Here is a 21,120-nt window from a genome sequence, read left to right on the forward strand (position 1 = left end):
TGTAGAGCTGTCTTCCAACACAGATGTGTACAGCAGTTCATTCTTTCCCCGCACAATTAAAGCACAGAATAATCTTCCCCCGACCACACTCGCGCAACCATTTAAGACAGGCCTTCTTCAAAAATCTCCCTCCTGAAGCACATCCTCCCCCACCTCCATTTTAAATTCTTTACCGAATGTTTTGGAGAATCAAGAACCAAGAACCAGGTCAGTGAGACTAGGCAAAAAAAAGGTTCAACACAGGCTAGAAGGGCCAGTTTCTGTGCTGGTTTTTCAGATGGGGATGGGGAACCTGTGTGAATCCTCGCAGAGTTTTACCCTCCTATTGCACTTACTCTTGTCATCGCAAAATGTTTTGAGAGGTTGGTTTTATCTCATTTGAAGTCTTGTTTGCGTGCCACTATGAAGCAACATCGATTCGCCTACCGTGCTGACAGGTCGACAGAGGACGCCATTTCAGCAGGGCTACATTCTACTCTGACTCACCTGGACAGACCGAACTCTTATGTAAGATTACTGATTATTGATTAGAGTTCGGTTTTCCACACTGTTGTACATCAAAGCTGAAGCAGACTTTGTTCATATGGTATCAGCTCATCCTTTAGGGATTGGATGCTGGATTTCCTTATTCATAGACCCCAGTCTGTTAGGTTGGGCAGTATTTTCTCCTCCGGTGTCACTGTGAACACCAGAATGCCCCAGGGTTGCGTGCTGAGCCCCCCTTTTGTATATTATCTTTACCTCCGACTGTGTTCCCATGTACAACTCCAACTTAATTATAAAGTTTGCAGATGACCCCCACGGCGGTGGGCCTGATCATAGGGGACGACGAAACGGTCTATAGGGGTCAGGTTCAACAGCTGGCCTTGTGGCGAGCTGAGAACAAACTGTTCTCAATACCCAGAAGACAAAAGAGAGTGTTTTGGATTTTAGAGGGGTGGGAAGCCAAACCCACGTCCCGACTTACATCATTAGGACAGAGGAGCAGTGTTTACAGAGCTTCAAATTCCTGGGGATCCATATCTCTGATGGTCTTTGAAATGATCAGTGTTGGGATGGATGAGGACTTTACACCTTCACCCCAGAATGCTGCTGGATTTCAATTGATGTCCTATTGAGAGGGTGCTGACGTACAGTATTTCAGTGTGGAGTGGGAATTGTTCTGCACGAGATAGGAAGACACCCCAGCGGGGAGTGAAAACTGCTCAATGGATTGTCGGAATGCATTTGCTTCCCATCCAACCTATCTATAGGGGATGATGTTTGGACAGGGCGAGAAATATCATGAAGGATGCAACACGAACTACGAACTATTTACTCTCCTACCATCGGGCAGACATTATAGGAGTCTTTGCTCGAGAACGACCAGACTTAAAAAGAGCTTTTTTCATGAAGCTGTGCTCATGTTAAATGCCAGTTCACGGCGTTGAGCTTGTTCATGGTCTATTCCGGATGATGCTAATCATGTTTCATTGACTGGTCCTCCAGCATAATGACAATATATTGGGAGAGGAGCGCGATGGGTTCTCCATGAGCGAAGAGCCTGGGATGAAGGCTGGAGAATGGGTTGGAAAGGGACAGGTCAGGCTTGATGCAAATGGGGACAGAGTGGATGGGCCGAATGGCAGGTTGGCTGAGCTGTGGGGGTCACGGGCCACGTGCAAGGCAAGGGGGGGGGTCTCTGCCAATCCAGGATCATGGGAACCGGATTAAATTCCCGACTCCCCGGTTTGAACCAGGTGTTAATGCGCGGCCCCGCCGCGGGTGCCCGCCCGCCGCTCCCGCCCAAAGCGCCCCAGGCGCGAGTCCGCTCGCGCGTGCGCAGTGACCACCCAGGGATCAGCCAGGCGGCCAAAAACGCGCAGGCGCGGCCCTGTCGGCCGTTGTGCGAGCGCGCGGGGGCGCTGCAGCCGGAAGTGTTGGCGTTTGGCGCCTTCTTCCTCCCCCCTGCTCCGTTCGTTCACTTCCGGTCGGCATTTTGTCTGCGAGAGGGGAGCCGCGATCGCCGATCCCGCTCGGGAGGCGCCGCACCGCCATCGGCCGGGGAGCAGAGCGAGGGAGAGGCAGCGGAGCGTGGGCCTGGGCCGAGGCCGCGCGGCAGGCAGGCGGCAGGGGGAAGGCGCCGCCACTCGCCTCCCTTCATGCCCGCCGTGTTGTTGTTCTGCCCGCCGCCCTGTTCGTCGTCGCCGAGGCCGGAGGGGACGGCTCTTCGCGGCCGCCGCGTCTTCCTGAGGTAAAACCCCGCGCCCAGCGCGACGCCCCGGCCTCGTTCCCCCCGCTCTCGGGCCCTTCCGCTTGGGCCGGGCCGTGAGCGATGGCGGCGGCCGGGCCCGAGGCCCACAGGGCAGGACGGGGAGTTCGAGGGGCCTAGGCCGCGGCAGGGCCCAGCGCGGAAGCAGGGGGCCGGGGCCCGCGGCGTCGGCTCGGACTCCCGCGGGGCCCGGTCCGGGGGCAGCCGGCGTCCACGACCCTCCCGTGGGGTCGGCGTGGAGAGGCCTGCCCCCGCCTGTCCCTTTGTGCGGGGTCGGGGCAGGGTGTACGGGGCCCGGCCTGGGGGGGTGAAGGGGGGGGGGGCTGTCGCGTCGTCGATGTGATGGGGGTGGCCCGGGCGGCCCTGGCTCGGCCCTGGGCGGGGAGACGGCGGACGCGTTTCCTGGCCAGTCGGTGCCGGAGTCTGGGCTGCGGCCCATGGGGAGCCGGTCGGTGTGGAGTGGAAGTGCCCGTCGCCCCGTCCCGCCCGCCCGTCCCGGTGGCTGGTGCGTCACGGCTCAACTTGTGGAGCGAGGTTGCACGGACTCGGCGACGCTGTAAACAGATGCGGAGGCTCATTGTTTGCAAACTCGGAACTTTCCTCGGGTTAGGGCAGGATTCTAGACGAGCTGGAGTGGAGACGAAATCTTGTCCCTCTTCAGTCGCCAGAAATCCTCCTGGACTTGGAAGGAATGGATTGGAAGTTGAATTGGCCCCAAATGGGACCTGACAGACTTGCCCCATTTGAAGATTCGGACTGTAATTGAGTATTCCGCAACACTCCCCACATTGACCGGCGATGCACTATTGTCAAAAGACCTGATCTTCAGTGCAGCAAATTGCTTCCATTTGCGTCCCCTTTCATCATTCAATCACTTTCAACTGTGGCATTCGTACCATTGAAAACTTTTGAAAACGAACATGAAATGAAAAACTCCTCGAGTTGCGTCTGCTGGGTTGGTTTTTGACAATCCAACAGACGATTCAAGAAGCTTCATTCAGTTTTGCTCGCAGGGTTTCTCTTGGAATACTCGGACAGCTGCAGGATTTGACCCATTTTGCACATGCACCCAGGGTGGAATGGGAAGCAGCCCCTCTTGATTTCTGTCCTGTCTTCTGAAGGGCAAGTGATTCTTTTCACTGGGAAGTGAAATTAAAGCAATGTTTGGGTTGGTAGGTCATGAAGGATCAATGACTTTTTGGGTTCAGAGGCTGCAAATATTAGCTCATTTGAGATTCCTATCAAATGGTCTATTTTCTTGTTTGCTGCTCTGAAATTTTAGAAGAGGTTACTTTTGTTTGTTACATTAATGCATTTACCCTAAAACTTAAAATTGAAAAAGGAAAAAAGTTCCTTTCACGGCATAACTCGTAGAACAGTGATCTTTTGAAGCAAGTGTGATGGGGAGAGTATAACATTTTATCAAGATATTTAGATTGGAACACTCCACGGTTGAATCAAAGAAATACAGTGGTCCAGAAGTTGCATCCAGTTGTTCCATTGCTCTTTACATCCTCTAAGTGTCAGTTGATATTTGTTAATATAATTGGATTGCAGGGTGAAAGAGGAGGCAGCATTTCTGTCCCAGCTCCAGGAACACAAATTGGATCCAAACTTTGGATGCCCCCTGTCCAGAATTAACACATTCTCTCCAGGATTGTTTTCTGCAGTTGCCTTGCCCATCCAAGTGATGGGCTGGTAGGCTCATTTTCGACTAAATTTGCCCTTGATGTCGACGAGTAGCAACTAGAATCTAAAGAGCTGACGGGTGCATGTTTGAGAAGGAAAAGCAAAAGAGACGACCCTTGGGACGGTGAACAGTGGATCGATGAGGGGTTTTCTGGCTGATGAACACGCAGGCTGTTGGTGACTCAAGGCAAGGAACCCACGCAGGCTGCTGGTGACTGCGGTCGAGGGACGCACACTGGACTGCTGGAGCCTGGCTGAAGGAGTCCCAGGGATCAGAACCGAGATGGTGCCAGGACACTGAGGGCTTCCTGATTAGATCAGGTTTGGATCTGGAGCTCAGGTTGCCGATGGTTTGGACTTGAAGGTTGTGTGCTGAATCCACAGACACTCATTATCTCTAGGGGGCTCTTTTGCTTTTCTTTCTCTGACTGCCCGAGGTGCCAGGCAATTTCTGCTGATAGTGAATCTTTGCCTTGTGGTAGTCTAAAGGAATTTTTGTGTAGAATATTAGCTATGGGGAGAGGATGAACTAATTGGATTGTTTTATCTGGACTGTCAAAGGCTGAGGGGAGACCCTGTTGAAATTGAAAGTCATAGATGGTCAACCTTTTCCCAGGATTGAAATGCCAAATACCGGATGTGACAGGGAAGGTTTAAAGGAGAGTTGTGACTCACTTTTTTTTTTAAAAGAGTGGTAGGTTCCTATAACATGCTGTCACAAGAGGTGGTAGTAATATTTAAGAGGCATTTAGAGAGACCCAGATAGGGTGTAATGTTAGAACATTGAACAGTACAGGACATGTTCTGGCCCTTCGGTCCACATATCTGTGCTGATTAAGATGCCCAAATCAAACTGAAACCCTGCACGTTCATATCTATTTATAAGCCTCCTGAATGTTAAGATTGTACCTGCTTCCATCACTGCTTCTGACAGTTCATGTCTGGAACCTACCATGCTATGTAGAAAAAAAACCCCACCCCTTCAGCTAGTTGAGTGATGACATAAGAGCAAAGTCGCACTCAGCATTAGCAAAACTAAGTAATTCATTGTGGACTTCTCATATAGGGGAAATCAGGAGAACACAAAAGCAGTTTTCATCTAGCAGTTAAAGAACTTCAACTTGCTTAGCGTCATTATCTCAAGATTCATCTTGTGGCTATGTTGATGCATTCATGAATAAGGTCACCAGTGCTATATCTCATTAGGAGTTTGAGGATATTTGCTATATTACCAATAACTAGCAAACTTCTACAGGTGTACTGTGGAGAGCATTCTGACTGGTTGTATCCCTATCTGGTATGGAGGTGCCAATGCACACGAAAAGGCTACAGAGGGTTGTAACTCATTCAGTGCTCTCTTGGACATTAGTCTTCACTCCATTAAGGATATCTTTAAGAGGTGATGTCTCAAGAAAGCGGCCTCTATCACAAAAACCCTCACACTCACCCTTTTCACACTGCTACAATCAGGAAGGAGGTAAAGGAGCCTGAAAGCATGTACCCAAAGTTACAAAAGCTCCTTCCCCTCTGTCATCAGATTTCTGAATGGCTAACGAACCTATAGACATGACTTAACTTTTTTCTCTTTTTTGCACTAATTATTTTTAAGCATTGTATTTACAGAACCGTAATTTACAGCTGTTGTGCACCTGTAATGCACAATACTGTTGCTGCAAAGCAACAATTTCATGACATGTTCATGGCCATTAACCTGATTCTAATTAAACATGTCCTTGAGTATGTAGCGCATTTACACTGGGGTAAAGATTCTGACATAAATGTCTCTCATGATTATATAAACTTCTATCAGGCCATCACTTAGCCACCTTTTCTTCAGAGAAAATTACCTGTTGGTAATTTTGTCCAACCTCTCCACAAACTTCACACCCTCGAAACCTGGAAATATCCTGATAATCTCTTCTGTACCCTTTCCAAATCCTCTCCATACTTTCTGTTATGGGATAAGCAGAATTGCAGGCAATTTCCAAAGCTTTGTGGAACTGGAACATGACTTCCTTGCTTTTGTATTCAATTGTGGCCTAATTAGTGTTTGTTAAAGTTGTATTGCAATGCTCCAAATGTGATATTCCACATCTTGACCAATGACCTTAAACATGCCATGTGCCTCCATCGCCAGTGTATTGCTGTATTATCATTTCAAGGAACTATGAACTTTGACTCCAAAGTTTTCCTTGATCCACATTCCATAATGCCTAACATTTACTGTATGTGTCTTCCCCCTACTTGCTTTTTGAAAATGCATCACCTCACACTTTTGGGTGGTACTGGAGTTAGGATACTCACTGTGGCCACAGTCGTTGCTCTTATCAGGACTGATTGTCGGCATGGAGGGACTGTTTGTAATTTATTCCCAACCAGCTGTTGACCAAGTGGCTCCTGGAATGTCAGGAAGCTGCTGTGAATGAATCTGATTTGCCTGTTAGGTTAAAATTCTAGATACCTAGCTTGATCAGTCATGATTTATTTTATCACATTGGTTTTTATCATGTTTTCTGAGAACTTTAAATCAAAATAATAGAGGTGACTGTTATGTGATATGGATAGCACACTGAACTAAGCTTTTCTTGTATGTTGTTATAAATTTAAATCCACATATACAGCACAGCAACAGGCTATTTCGGCCCAATTTACCCCGAATTAACCTACCCCCCCCCCCCCCCAGTATGTTTCGAACGGTAGGAGGAAAACCCACGCAGACATGGGAGAACATAAAATCTTGCAGCGTGGGATTCGAACTCCAGTCCCAATCACTGGCAATGTAAAGGTGTGTTAACCGCCATGCCAACCGTGGCGTCTCAAACATGATAAGAAACTAATAAAATATATGGGGATTAGATTCCATCTGCTCACCGACTACACCATTTAAAAAAATCTAATCCTAGACAACCTTCCACACTATTGCATGTACATTGATGAAGGGCTCAAGCCTGAAATGTTGGTTCTGTATCTTTATCTTTGCTATATAAAGGACACTATTTAACCTGTTGACTTTCTCCAGGATTGTTTTTACTTCAACCACAGTGTCTGCAGACTCTCGTGTTTTACTTCCACACTATTCACAACGCCACCATCTTTTGTCATCTGCAAACTTACTACTGATAATCATTCACATTCAAGTAGTTAATGTATATCAAAATGCCAAAGATCACAACACTGCCTGTGACACAATGCTGGTGACAGATCTCCAATCAGAAAAAAATATTTCTTCACTACATCTTCCTCTTTTTGATGCCTTTTGGATCCGATTAGCGAGCTTGCTTTGTGTCTATCTAGCTTAACCCTCTACACCACCCTATCATGCAGGATCGAGTCAAATGCTTTAAAATGCATATAGACACATTGGCTTCATCAATCTACTTAGTCATGATATTTAAAAAAAATCTAGTGAGACACGATTTCCCCTGCACATATACATGCTGACTGTCCTAAACAAGTCCCTGCCTTTCCGAGTATCCCTTGTAAGTCCCTACCATTCCAAATAAAACAAAATTCTGTCCCTTTAGAATTTTCAGTAATTTGTCACATGTTGAGATTGAGAAAAAGAAGTGCTGGATCTTAAAAAATGTGTGGATAGATAAGTGTCTGGGGCTGCACGCGATATATCCTGAGTTACTACAGGAAGTGAGGAAAGAGATTGCTGGAGCGTTGGCAATGAGCTTTGTGTCCTCCCTGGCCACAGGAGAGGAGCCAGAGGGTTGAAGAATGGCAAATGTTACTACCTTGTTTTAAGAAAAGGAAGAGGGAGAATCCTGGGAATTGTAGACCAGTGAATCTGCATCACCAGTGGGCAAGCTATTAGAGAGGATTTATCAACATTTAGTCTTGGGGACACTCAGCATGGCTTTGTGAAGGGCTGAGTGTGCCTCAAACCTAATTGGGTTTTACGTGGCCTATAATCCACTGAGAGTGGATCAGTAATCAAATTTATTTAAGGAAGGTTGTTTAATGTCTTTTGAACAGGTGGCAAGTAAATATGACTTATCAAATATTCATTTTTCAGATATTTACAGATTGTAATTTTCTTAAATACCATTTTACCAGACTTTTCATTTGTATATCCACCAGATCTAGTTGATAATATTTTTCATCTGAATCCTTCTCAGAAAGGATTAATTGGATTTGTCTATGATAGATTATTGAAATTAAGTCCAGAACTTCATGATAAGATAACAAAGTTTGGGAATTGGAACTTGCAAGACTCTTATCTGAGAATCTATTGGACAAAATTCTTAAACTGTGAACACATCTTCAGTAGGTGGCCGACATTCATTAATCCAATTCAGAATGGTGCATCGTGTTCACATGTCCAAAGATCAGATGACTTGTATTTTTTCTATTAACCCTACTTGTGACAGATGCAAATCTGATATTGCTTCATTGACACATGTTTTGGTCTTGTCCATCCTTAGAATTTATTGCAAGGAAATTTTTAATATCTTCAACTGTTATTTCAGGTGGAGCTACCTTCCAATCTAATAACTATTTTTGGGGTTATTGAACCAGATAAAAGGAGTTTTTCCTGTACCTGTTCAACGAGTTGTGGCCTTCTCTACATTGTTGGCTAGAAAAGCCATTTTATTCAAATGAAAAGACTAGACCTCCAAAACTGTTTCGATGGTTTTCTCATATTATGTCCTGTTTTAAGTTCAGAAAAAAATTAGTTATCATGTATTTGATTCATCGGTGAAATTTGAAGATACGTGGCATCCTTTTATGTCTAGTTTTCGTTTGATGTAAATGTTTTTAATATGATTAGATGTACTCCTCCAGATGAGATAGTCTTACTGTTGTTTTTTGATTCATGGTGTGAATCTTGGAGTCAGTCTTGGAGGGTCAGTGTGAGCAGTTCCTTTGGTCATTCAGCATTCTCTCTGCCCGTGGGAAGAAGCTGATCCTCTGCATGGTAGTGCTGGCTCTGATCCTCCTGGATCTCTTCCCCGATGGGAGCAGCTGAAAGATGCTGTGTGCAGGATGGAAGGGGTCCTCAATGATATTGCGCGCCATCTTCGGTCAACGATCCCGGTAGGGTTGGGGGGGGGGGGGGTGGGGTGGTGAGGAGGGAGGCTCTAGAGATCCTCTCTGCCACTTTTATGGTCCTGTGGATTGACCTCTGATGCATCTGTACCACACTGTGATGCAGCTGGCCCGGATGCTCTTGAAAAAGCTCCTATAAAAGGTTGACATAATGGTGGCTGGTAGCCATGTTAAGTTTCCATGATAGGTCACTACTGTAGTTAACCGAAATTGGTCTTCTCCACTACAGAGTTGAGTGGAGTGTGTTTGTACCTGGTCCTCATGAACTCCGCGATTATTTCTTCATCTTGTCACATTGAGACTCGGACTTAATCTCGCACCTTTTCTCTGCAGTGCGACTTATCGTTCTTGCTGATGAAGCCAACTGTTGTTGTGTCATCTGCAAACTAGATAACAGTGTTGACTACGTCGCCAGATCCAACTTCGTGGGCTAGTAGCGTAAACAAGAGCCCTGAGGTGCCAGTACTCAGTATGATGGTTCTTGACATTCTGCTACCCATCCTGGACTTTCCAAAGTCCAGGATCCAGTCACAGAGAGGGATGTTGAGTCCCAGCGAGGACAGTTTCTCTACCAGACTCTGGGGAATAATCGTTATAAACACTGAGCTGAAGGCAGCCTGGTGTATGAGGTGTCGTACTCCAGGCGGGTCAGGATGGAATGAAGAGACAAGGCTACAGCATTGTCGTGGGACGGATTTCTTCTATTTGGAAATTGAAATGGATCCAATGTCTCTGGGAGGTGTACTTCGAAACATTCCATCATCAGACGCTCGAATAATTTCATAATGGCGGAGGTTAGTGCCAATGTAGTCATTGAGGCCTGTTACTGTCGTCCTCTTGGGTACGGGGATAATGGTGGCTGTCTTGAACCCTGCGGAAACGATAGACTGATGCAGTGAGGGGTTGAAAAAGTCCATGAAGACCTCTGTCAATTGATCTACACAGTCCTTCAGTACCTGGCCCCCGCATAGTCTGGTGGCTCTGCGGGGGCCCGTTCATCAAGATGGCATGTCATCCTGTTCTTTTCATCAAACCGTACATAGAAGATGTTCAGTCTGTTCCCTTCTTCTGGCGTCATTGTCCTTGATTCTCAAGGTCGACTTGTGATCCGTCATAGTCTGATTCCTTGCCACATGCACCTCGTGTTGACAGTGTCACCCAGCTGTCTGTGGATCTTCTAGGTGTCCCCGGATTTTCTTTCCGGATTGCATGGGAGAGTTCAACCCTAGCTGATCTTAGTGCCCTCATATCCCCTGACCTGAAGGCAGCATCACAAGCTCTGAGAAGGGCCTGGAACTCTGCATCCAACCATAGTTTCTGGTTAGTCCTGGTTGTGACATCCTCAATGCACTTGTTGATGTAGCCAGTAACTGAGCTCATGTATTTCTTGATGTTGACATGACTGACCGTTGTAGGTGGTCAGCTCTGAAACAGTTCTACTCCGTGATCTCAAAGCAGTCTTTCAGGGCTGCTGTGCCGCCCCCCCCCCCACCACAATCAGCTATCTCTGGGAGAAATCCAGGAAGTGGGGCTGAGTGGGTGGATGAATCCACTCATGATGAGAATGGCAGAGTGCACTTGATGGGCTAATGGGCCTACTTCTGCTCTTGTATCTTGTGATCTTACTGCGAACTGACCTAGTTTGCTTTGGAGTTAGCAGGATGGATATATGATCTGAATAACCAAGACCAAGTTGCGGGTGAGGTGCAGCCTTGTACACATCGGGGACATTGGTGAATACCTGATCCAACGTGCTGTCTTCTCTGGTGGCGAAGTTGACGTGCTGTTGAAACCATGTCTTCAGGTTGGCGTGACTGAAGTCACTAGCAGTAATCATCGCACCATTAAGGTCAGACCTCTGAGCTTTGCAGACAGCACCGTAAAGCTCCTTCATGGCTTCACCCTCATTAGGTGAAGGTGGATCGCAGACTGCAGCAATCAGTGTTGCCGAGAATAACCTGGCAGGTTGAAAGATCTGCATTTAACCAGGAGGTACTTATCTCTGCTCTACACAAGGTCTTCAAAACTGAGAAATAGGTGTACCAGTTCTCATTGATGTAAATGCACAGTCCCCCTGCCCTGTCAGAAGCAGCAGGGTCTCTGTCTGCCCTGAAAGAGATACAGCCATCAAGCTGGATTGCTGAGTCTGGAATAGAGTCCTGGAGCCCTGTTTCTTTCATCACCAGAGAACAGCAGGCCTGTAGTTCTCTCTGCCTCAGATTGTGCATTTTCTTCTCCAGCAATCTTGTATTGGAGAGTAGGATCATCAGGAGCGCCGGACTGTGGCGGCGGGGGGGGGGGGGGGGGTGATTTGCGTAGTGGTGGGGGCACTGCTTTTACAGAGCCAATCATCGGGACCAGGGTTCAAATCCTGCACTGTCTGGAAGGAGTTTGTACGTTCTCCCAATGTCTATGCGGGTTTCCTCCGGGTGCTTCAGTTTCGTCCAACCATTCAAAATGTACTGAGAGGTGTAGGTGTAATTGGGCAGCACGAACTCGTGGGCCAAAATGGCCTGTTAGCATGCTGTAGATCTAAAGTTTAAAAAAAATATATATAATTAATTCTCACTCTGTCCCTGATGCTGGCCTGTTTTCCATGCATCTGCTTTCTCCAGCAGCGCTTCTGATGCGGTTGGCTGCAATCTCTTTTCTGCTTCAGTAGGTTAAAACTGCTTAAGAATCTTATCGATTCGATCCGCTAATTTTAAAATCTGTTTCATATTTTTTTAACTTTGAAGGTGAGCCTGAAGGTGTTGTTGATGATCATGGTCCTCTAGATCAAATGTTTCGAGGTGATGTTAAATCACTTAGAATTATAGTGTTCTACAGCATGGAAACAAGCCCAACTATGGCCTAACTTGTCCATACTAACAAAACAAGTCTCATTTATCTCTTTCTGCCCTGTGTCTCTAAACATTTCCTATTCATGTACCTGTCTAAATGTCTTTTGATATTACAATTGTTCCTGCTTCAATAATTTCCTCTCGTTACTTTGTCGACATACTCTGCCCTCTCTGGGAAGAAGGTTTGTGGTGTCAGGAGTAATAAACCTTGCTCTCATTGTCAAATAGACCCTGAACTAGTTTCCTCGAAAAACTCAGCAGGTCAAACAGTGCCTTTTATGTAGCAAAAGTAAAAATACATAACTGATGTCTTGGGTTTGAGCCCTTCAAGGTTTGGAAAAATGTGGACAGGCAACCGAGCAAGAGAGTAAGGGGTTGGGGGAAGAGAGGTGTGGTCACAAAAGCAGGAGGTGATAGGTGGAGAAGAGGGAAGGTACACCAGCAATTGGGGGAGGAGGGATGGCTGGGGGAAGGGAGGGAAGAGAATTGGAAAGAGGAAGGGAAGGAGGGAGGGGGAAGAGGAGCAGAGTATTAGAAACCAGAAAAATTGGTGTTAATGCCATCAGGTTGGAGAGTGCCCAGATGGAAAATCAAGTGTTCCACCAATTTGTGGGTGGTCTTGGTGGGATAGTACATAAGGCCATGGACAGACACAGAACCGAAGGGGGTGGCCACTGGGAAGTCTCTGTCTCTGTCACTGTAGCAGATGGAGTGAAGGTGCTCAGCGAAGCCATCTCCCAATCTGTGCCTAGTCTCTCTGATGTACAGAAGGGCACAAAGGGAGAACAGGATGCAGTAAATCAGTTCTGCGGATGCTCAAGTGAAGTGTTGTTTCACTTGAAAGGCCTGTTTGGGGCCATGGACTGTGGTGAGGGGGGGAGGTGTGTCCTTAAGTGTTGCATCTCCTCTGGGCACAGTACTTGTCTTCATTGATGGGATGGGAGTGGAGAGGGTTTGTACCTTCAAGTTCTTGGGTATCTACATGTTGGAGACAGCACAAGGAAGGTGCACCAATGCATCTACTTTCTAAGAAGTCAGGAGATCTGACATACTGTCCAACAATCTGAACATTATAGGTTGTGTCGTGGCTTGGCTTTGGAAACTTCTGTGACCAGGAACATAAAGGCTGGAGAAAAAGACAAGCCTAACCAAGTTCATCACAGGCACTGAGCTGTTTCAACAAGGCAGCCAAAGTCTTGAAGGGTTCCCATCAGCCTGGTATGATCTCTTGCTGCTGTTTTCAGGCACAGCTTTATTCATGGATATCAGGCTCTTGGATCTCACTGAACTACCAAAACTAATTTTGTTCTCTATTCATCTAGGAAGTGGAGATTACTTTATCACACTCCCATCTTGGAAAGGATTTGAGGTGCTGGAAGACAAAGCATTTTCTGTAGTACGCTCAGCCTCTATCTAACCTGCTCTTGTAGCCACAGTATTTGCATAGATGCATTTTCTGCTCCAGTGAAACCCTTTATTTCCTCTGCACTTAGCACTGGTCTGTTCCCCTGACCTCACCTTGAAGCTGAAATCTTTTACCTCTGGGACCATTCTAGTAGATTTCTTCTGTTCCTCTCTCAGACTGCCACGTTTTTAAAATGTGCTGAACAAAATTGGATGTGATCCAATCTAATTGATGTTTTGTAGTTATCCTTCCATATTTGCCCTCTTTCCTATAATTATACCAAATCCTTGATATCTGTGAGGGTATATGACTTCCTGCATATTACCACCAAGGCAGCTGGCAATGACAAAGGTTCGAACAACAATAATATAGTGGTTAACCTCTCCTTAACATGGCAAGTTCTTTGTAAATTTCAACTTGTCAGAGCAAACAGAAACTCCTGCACTTTGTGTTGCAGCTGCACACCTGGTCCACATTCTGGACCCTGGTTCTGACTTCAAATGCAATCTGTCTCATGATAGAGACTGCAGGAAACCGCTCTGGAGGAACGTGCATTGTTTACCAACCAGCAATGTTGATCCTGCGAGTGCAGGGATCCATGGATCAGGAAGACCTGGTGCATGATATCTCTCCTGGCACCTTCTATAATTTAAATTACAGTACAGGGCACACTCTTCAGCCCATGATAAACCCACTCCATAACAATCTAATTTTCCGTTTCAACCCATAATCCTCTATTTCTTCCATCCATGTGCCTATGATGTCTATTAGACCCATGCAGATTTGGCCCGTAATGTTAGTCTTTCTGCCACTTTGTACTGAGTTGTATGAAATTTCAGTTGCCAGTTTTGCCTTCTGATCCTTGCAGTTTGTTAGCTTTATTACTGTTTACGATGTTTCCATGTTTGGTATCATTTAAAAAAATTTCAAATGTTGTGCTGTATGTTGATGGACCAAAGAAAAGAGCTGTCAACACCGAATTGGGTGGCAATGTTGTTTACCATTTTTCAATATGAGCAGCAGATTATAACTGCTTTGTCTTGGAGCCAATTTTTCACCCATGCTGTTGCTTGATCCTTTGATTCTATGGAGCTCATTTTGACAACCAGGGTTTTATCTCAGACATTGTCAGATAAATTTTAGAAACCTGTGGGTAAAATCTACTGTGATATACCTCTAGAATTCTCTAACCTAGAGGATTGCATAATTGAGATAATTACAGCACTTAAAGCTGTAAAAGGTGTAGGTAAATATTTGAAAGATCAGTGAATTTGTGGCAATGGACAAACTAGCACAAAAGAGAACACGAGGTCCGGAGTAGTTCAGTCGTGAGCAAATTTGCAGACGACACTAAGCTAGGAGGGGTTGTGTGCACGGAAGAGGGGGTCAGGAAGGTCCAGTGTGATTTGGATAAATTGAGGGACTGGGCAGATACATGGCAAATGCATTACCATGTGGATAAATGTGAGGTTATCCACTTTGGTAATACAAACTGGAGGGCAGATTACTATTTGAATGGCAATAGATTAAGAGATGGGGAAGTGCAGAGAGACCTAGGGGTACTTGTACATCAGTCTCTGAAGGCGAGCATGCAGGTACAGCAGGCGGTTAAAAAGGCAAATGGTATGTTGGCCTTCATATCAAGAGGGTTTGAGTATAGGAACAAGGATACCTTACTGCAGCTGTACAGGGCCTTGGTGAGATTCCACCTGGAGTATTGTGTGCAGTTTTGGTCACCTTATCTAAGGAAGGATGTTCTTGCAATGGAGGGAGTGAAGAGGCGATTCACCAGGCTGATACCTGGAATGGCAGGAATAACTTATGAGGAAAGATTGCGCAAATTGGGATTGTACGCGCTGGAGTTTAGAAGATTGAGAGGGGATCTCATAGAGACCTATAAAATTCTGGCAGGACTGGACAGAATCGATGCAGATCGGATGTTTCCAAGGATGGGAAAATCCAGAACCCAGGGCCATGGTTTGAGGATAATAGGCAAACCATTTAGGACCGAGATGAGGAGGAATTTCTTGACCCAGAGGGTGGTGAATCTGTGGAATTCATTGCCACAGAGGGCAGTAGAGGCAGGTTCATTAAATATATTTAAGAGGGAATTAGATCTATTTCTTCAATATAAGGGTATTAAAGGTTACGGAGAGAAAGCGGGGACGGGGTACTGAACTTTAAGATCAGCCATGATCTCGTTGAATGGCGGAGCAGGCTCGAAGGGTCGAATGACCTACTCCTGCTCCTATCTTCTATGTTTCTATGTTTCTATTTAATGGTAGATCAATTAGCTGACTGTATTTGCATTATAATCTCTTCATTAATTCCAAAAAATTTTTATGTCCAAGGCACTTTAACAAAATTGTTAAAGTTCTTCTTCAATAATTTGACCACATTTTTTTCCTTGATTAAACATCTTCATACCAAGGTTAAAAATGTTTGTTCTTTTGAAGTTGAAAGCTTGCAAGGTGATGGGCAATGGTCACTTAGTCATGGGGAAGAGGGAAGAGAATTGCTGTAGCTGTACCTTGCTCGGTAAGGCTTTTGTGAAGATTGGGGGGTCAAAATTAACAGAAGTTTGATTTGCTAGTTTTTTTTGGGTGGGGGGGTATTGGATGTTACAGAGACATACCATTGTTAGGGAATTGGAGCTGGAAGAACTCCAGATCATTTGGGAGGCTGTGGGTGTTATAGACAAGAATAACAGGGATCCAATCACACTTCAGAGGCAGGAGGAAGGTAGTTGGGTAACAGTCAAGAGAGGGAAAGGGGGCAGGTAGGCAGTTCAGGGTACTCCTGTGGCCATTCCCCTCAGCAACAAGGATACCCTTTGGCTATTGATGCAGGGATTGACCTATTGGGGCCAGGCAGCAGCCAGACCAATGGCACCGTGGTTGGCTCTGAACCTCAGAAGGGAAGGGTGAAGCCAGGTACAGCAATATCATAGGAAATTTGCTCGACAGGAGATTCTGTGGCTGCAAAGATTCTCCAGGATAGTGTATTACCTCCCATCTGCTCAGGTCCAGGATGTCTTTGAGTAGGTGCAGAATATGCTGAAGGGGGAAGGTGATCAGTCAGAGGTTGTGGTACCAATGACACAGGCAGGATTAGGGTAGATGTTCTGCAAAGTAAGTTTAGGGATTTCAGAAAGAGGCTGAAGAGCAGGACCTCCAAGGTGGTCATCTCTGGATTACTCACGATGCTGTGTACGGGGGAAGGTCAGAACAGGAAGATAGTGCAGAGGAGATGGTGCAGGGGCAAGGTTACAAGTTCTTGGATCATTGGAACCTGTACAAGTGGAATGAGTTTCATCTGAACTGGAGGGGAACCAATATCCTGGCAGGGAGGTTGCTAATGCTGTTTGGGGGAGGGGATGGGATATAAATTAGATTTGCAGGGGGGTGGGATCCAAAGTAAAGAAGCAGACAGAGGTGTTGGCACATAAGCAGGGACAGCTGGTAGGGAGTTTGTGTGCAAGGAGTCGATTGTCAAGGGTGAGGTTGCGGAGTACTTTGAGGTATGTGACAGGATAGGCCAAAGCAAGCATGGATGGATTCCCTTAAGGGAAAATCTATTAGAATTCTGTGATGAAGTGCACGCTGGGTACAGTAAAATCCCTGCCATGCGGTACTAGTGGGAATTGCAGATATGCAAATTTTCCAGTTGGCTGAGACGCACAATTACAATGCCTAACTAATACACCTGCATTAAAAGTGAACAGCTAAAAAGACAAAAGTGCAAAATGTAATTTGAACAAAACATCAGTATTGAAGTCTATAATTGTGTAAAGTTGACTTTAATCAGATAAATTCTGTAACTTACAAAATTTAACGTATATATTTTAATTAGCTTTTAAATAACTGCTTGAGATGAGATGCAGTTTATGATCTGTACAGCACTTTGGTCAATGTGAGTTGTTTTAAATGTGCTATAAATGCGAACCCCGATCGCTGGCACTGTATCAGCATTGTGCTAACCATGCCGCTATTATAATTAACCCCCTACCCCAAGTTTACAGATAAAGCATTATTAACATACTTCATACTGATTAAAAACTCTTACCAGGCAGGGATAGGGAGACACTTGGGGAGAGTTGCCTCAGCAGCGAGCAGCATCTGTTGACTATCCGGGGTGTTGCCATTTTATTCAAACACAACTTTATTCAAACAGCTGCTGTGGGTGGTGTATGACCAGGGCTCTCCACTGGGATAACATTTGCTCCCACTTTCACCAAGTGAAAATGTAATTTTGGAGAATGTTTACTTTTACAATTTTAAATGTTTATTTTTAAAATTTTTTAAAATTTCCTCTAAAAAATTTTTGGTGGTTGCTGGTTGCTTGAATTCTGGGGATTTTACTGTATTTGGATTTTCAGAAGACATTTGACAAGCTGCACACGAGACCACTTAAGAGTCCATGATATAACAGGAAGCATACTAGCGTGGATAGAGCATTGGCTGATTGGCAGAAAGCAGAGATTTGGAATACAAGGATTATATTCTGATTGGTTTCCATTGATGTTCCACAAAGGTCAATGTTGGTGCCGCTTCTTTTTGTGTTGTATATTAATGATTTGGATTATGGAATGAATGGCTTAGTGACAAAGTTTGAAAATGATCTGAAGGTAGGGGGAGAAGCAGGTGGAAATGTGAAGGCTACAGAAAGACCGACATAAAAGTGGGAAATGAAAAGTGGGAAATGAAACATCATGTTGGAAAGTGAATGGTCATGCACTTTAGTAGAAAAAAGGGCAGACTATTTTTTAAATGGGGGAAAAAATTGAAAAACCCAGATGCAAAGAAACCTGGAAGTCCTCATGCAGGATAGCCAGAAGGTAGTAACCTTGCAGGTTGAGCCATTGGTGAAGAAGGCAGATTCATATCAGGAATAGAATATAAGAGCAGAGGCGTGATGTTGAGCCTGATAAGGCACTGGTGAGGCCTCATTTGGAATATTGTGTTCAGTTAACACAATATTTAAGATGTGTTGACATTGATGAGGATGATTCTGGGAATGAAAAGGTTATCTCATGAAGAGTGTTTGGCAGCTCTTGACCTGTACTCGTTGGAATTCAGGAGAATGACGGGGGGGGGGGGGGGGTGGTTGGTCTCATTGAAGAATTTTGAATGTTAAAAAACGTGGACAGAGTAGACAAGTTGATTCTCACGGTGGAAGAGTCTCAGACGAGGGGGCACAACTTCAGGATTGAAGGACGTCCACTTAGAACAGAAATGTGCAGGAATTTCTTCAGCCAGAGGGTGGTAAATCTGGAATTTGTTGCCACAGACAGTTGTGGAGGCCAGATCATTGGGTGTATTTAAGACAGATTCGTAGATTCTTGATTAGCCAGGCAGTGGGGATGAGTGTTCTGTTGCTTCCACAGTGTTTTTGGTAGACTGTCTAAGGTTTATCACAACCTCACACTGGTAGCCCACCATTTTCCTTAAATCCATGTGCCTGTCTAAGAGCCTATTAAATATATTGGAGAATGTAGGTTAATTAGTGTATTTGGTGGGCTGGAAGGGCCAGTTACCCCACTGTATGTCTAAATTTAATTTAAATTTAAAATGTCCCTATTACAGCAACCTCCACCATTCCAGACACCCAACACTCTGTATTTGAAAGGCTGGGGGGTGGGGTTTGTGAGAGGGAAACTTGCCTCTGACATTTCTACTAAATTTTCTGTTGTCACTCCTGGAAAAGGGGGTTGTCTGTCCACCCTATTTATGTCTCTTGTAATCTTGTATACCACTATCAAGTCACCTCTCATTTTTTTGTTGCTCCAAAATGAAGCCGTCAACTGTGCTTCATTAGACATGTTCTCCACTTGAGGCAACATCAGGGTGAATCTCAGAAGAGACCCTATGGGATGCCACTAATCACAGACCTCCAGTCAGAATAGGTTTAAATTTAAATTTTCTAATTTAAAAAATATTAGACACACAGCACAGTAACAGGCCCCATTTGGCCCATGAGCCTGTGCAGCCCCCATTACTCCTAATTAACCGACAATCCCCAGTATGTTTCGAGGTTCATGACTTTCTGAATGAGCCTACCATGGGAACCTTGTCAAACTTCTTATGTTTTCTGCCTAGTCTCCTTGACCTGCCCTCATTCCATATTCCCTCCATACCTCTCCGAACCATGTACGTCCAGATTTTTGTAATGTTAAGATTGAGCCTGCTTTTACCACTTCAGCTGGCAGCTCATTTCATACTCCCACCACTCCATGTGAAGAAATTTCCCTGAACTTGTCCCCTTTCATCTTTAACACATGTGCTCTGGTTTGTATCTCATTTAACCTCGGTAAATAAAACCTAATAGCATTTACTCCATCTATGCCCCTCATACTTTTGTAAACCTCTATGAAAACTCTCCTCATTCATCTGCACTCCAGGGAATAAAGTCCTACTAACCTGTTCAACCTTTCACTAACTCAGTTCTTCAACATCCTAGTAAATCTTCTCTGCACTCTCTCAATCTTATTGATATCCTTCCTGTACTTGGGTGTCCAAAACTGTGTGCAACACTCCAAATTTCACCCTATCATTATATACAACTTTACCATAACATCCCACTTCAGAGATGAGGGGGTAAGCCTATGAAGAAAGACTGAGTCTGGGACTGTACTCACTCGAATTTAGATGAATGAGAGAGGATCTGATAGTAACGTGTAACATTATGAAAGGCATAGATAAGATGGAGGTAGATCAGTTGCTTCTATTGGTGGGGGAGACCAGAACTAGGAGACATAGCCTCAAGATCCAAGGTAGGATAGAGATGGGGAGGAACTACTTTTCCTAGGTGGAGATGAACCTGTCATCACATTGGCCACTATCTTGTTGAATGGTGGAGCAGGCTTATGTTCTTGTATAGATAATTAAGAAAAATGTTGAAAGTTATCTAATAGTATGGTATGCCATACTGAGTCCACTGTTTGCAATCCAAATCATTAATGCAGATGACAGTGTGGATCACGTGTTTTGTGGATGACTCCGAATTGTTTTTGTAGTTGATCTAATATAGGTCTACACCGCTTTACAAAGGCAGAGCAGCGTTCCTGAGAAACGTTTGTAAACCGAAAATTCGTAAAGTGAAGACCCATTGACTACCATTAGAGGCAATTTTCACAAAAGCGAAAACTTGTTATAAACCCATTATACTTTCTTTGTAAAAGCGAATACAGGTTTCTTTGTAAAAGCTAATTTTTGAAAAGTGAGCATTCGTAAAGCAGGGTTTACCAGTATCTAGATTCGTTGGGAAGGTGGGCCAAGGAGTGGTAAATGAAATTTCACTCTTACAAGTGTGAGGTGTTGCTGGTTAGAAATTTAGTCCAGGATTTGCGCAGTGTATGTTGGAACCCTGAAGCGTGTTGTAGGTCAAGTTTATTTTTCATCCATTTAGAGAAGTACACTTTGAGGAAACAATATTTTCCAGTCCACAGTGCAAAACACTGCAAACGCAAGCACAACACATTCAAACAATACAGATGTACGGTATATGCAAATATTAAAATAATTATTCTTTGTGTAAAAGAGTCAGGGAGGGTTTATATCAGTAGTTCATCAGTTGTTCAGCACTTTCAGTGCCTGTGGGAAGAAGCTGTTTCTCAGCCTGGTGGTGCTGGCCCTGAATACTCTGGTATCGCTTTCCTGACAGGAGTAGCTGGAAGATGCCGTGCGTTGGGTGGTAGGGATCTTCACCAATTTTATTTTAATGTGTATATATATTTTAATTTTTTTCTTTTCAAGCCCTCTTTAGACAATGATCAGGGTAAATCACGTTGATTGGATTGGGGTGGGGGATGGAGAACCCAGTGATCTTCTCTGCCGCTCTTGTGGACCTGTGGATTGACCTCCGATCTAATGCTCGAC

The 21,120-nt window shown here is 44.9% G+C and overlaps 1 protein-coding gene across 5 annotated transcripts in view; it reads left to right on the forward strand.

Moving 5' to 3' along the window:
• Positions 1 to 1,959: 1,959 nt before the first annotated feature.
• The window catches only part of LOC138735925 (nipped-B-like protein), a 1,086,099-nt gene continuing 1,066,938 nt past the window's right edge, over positions 1,960 to 21,120 (forward strand). For all 5 annotated transcript variants that reach the window (XM_069884602.1, XM_069884605.1, XM_069884611.1 and 2 more), the window contains exon 1: positions 1,960 to 2,233. The gene's annotated coding sequence lies outside the window, so the exon portion shown is untranslated. The remainder of the gene's footprint in view (positions 2,234 to 21,120) is intronic.

The sequence above is a fragment of the Narcine bancroftii genome, chromosome 1 (assembly GCF_036971445.1).
Source record: "Narcine bancroftii isolate sNarBan1 chromosome 1, sNarBan1.hap1, whole genome shotgun sequence".
Taxonomy (NCBI): domain Eukaryota; kingdom Metazoa; phylum Chordata; class Chondrichthyes; order Torpediniformes; family Narcinidae; genus Narcine; species Narcine bancroftii.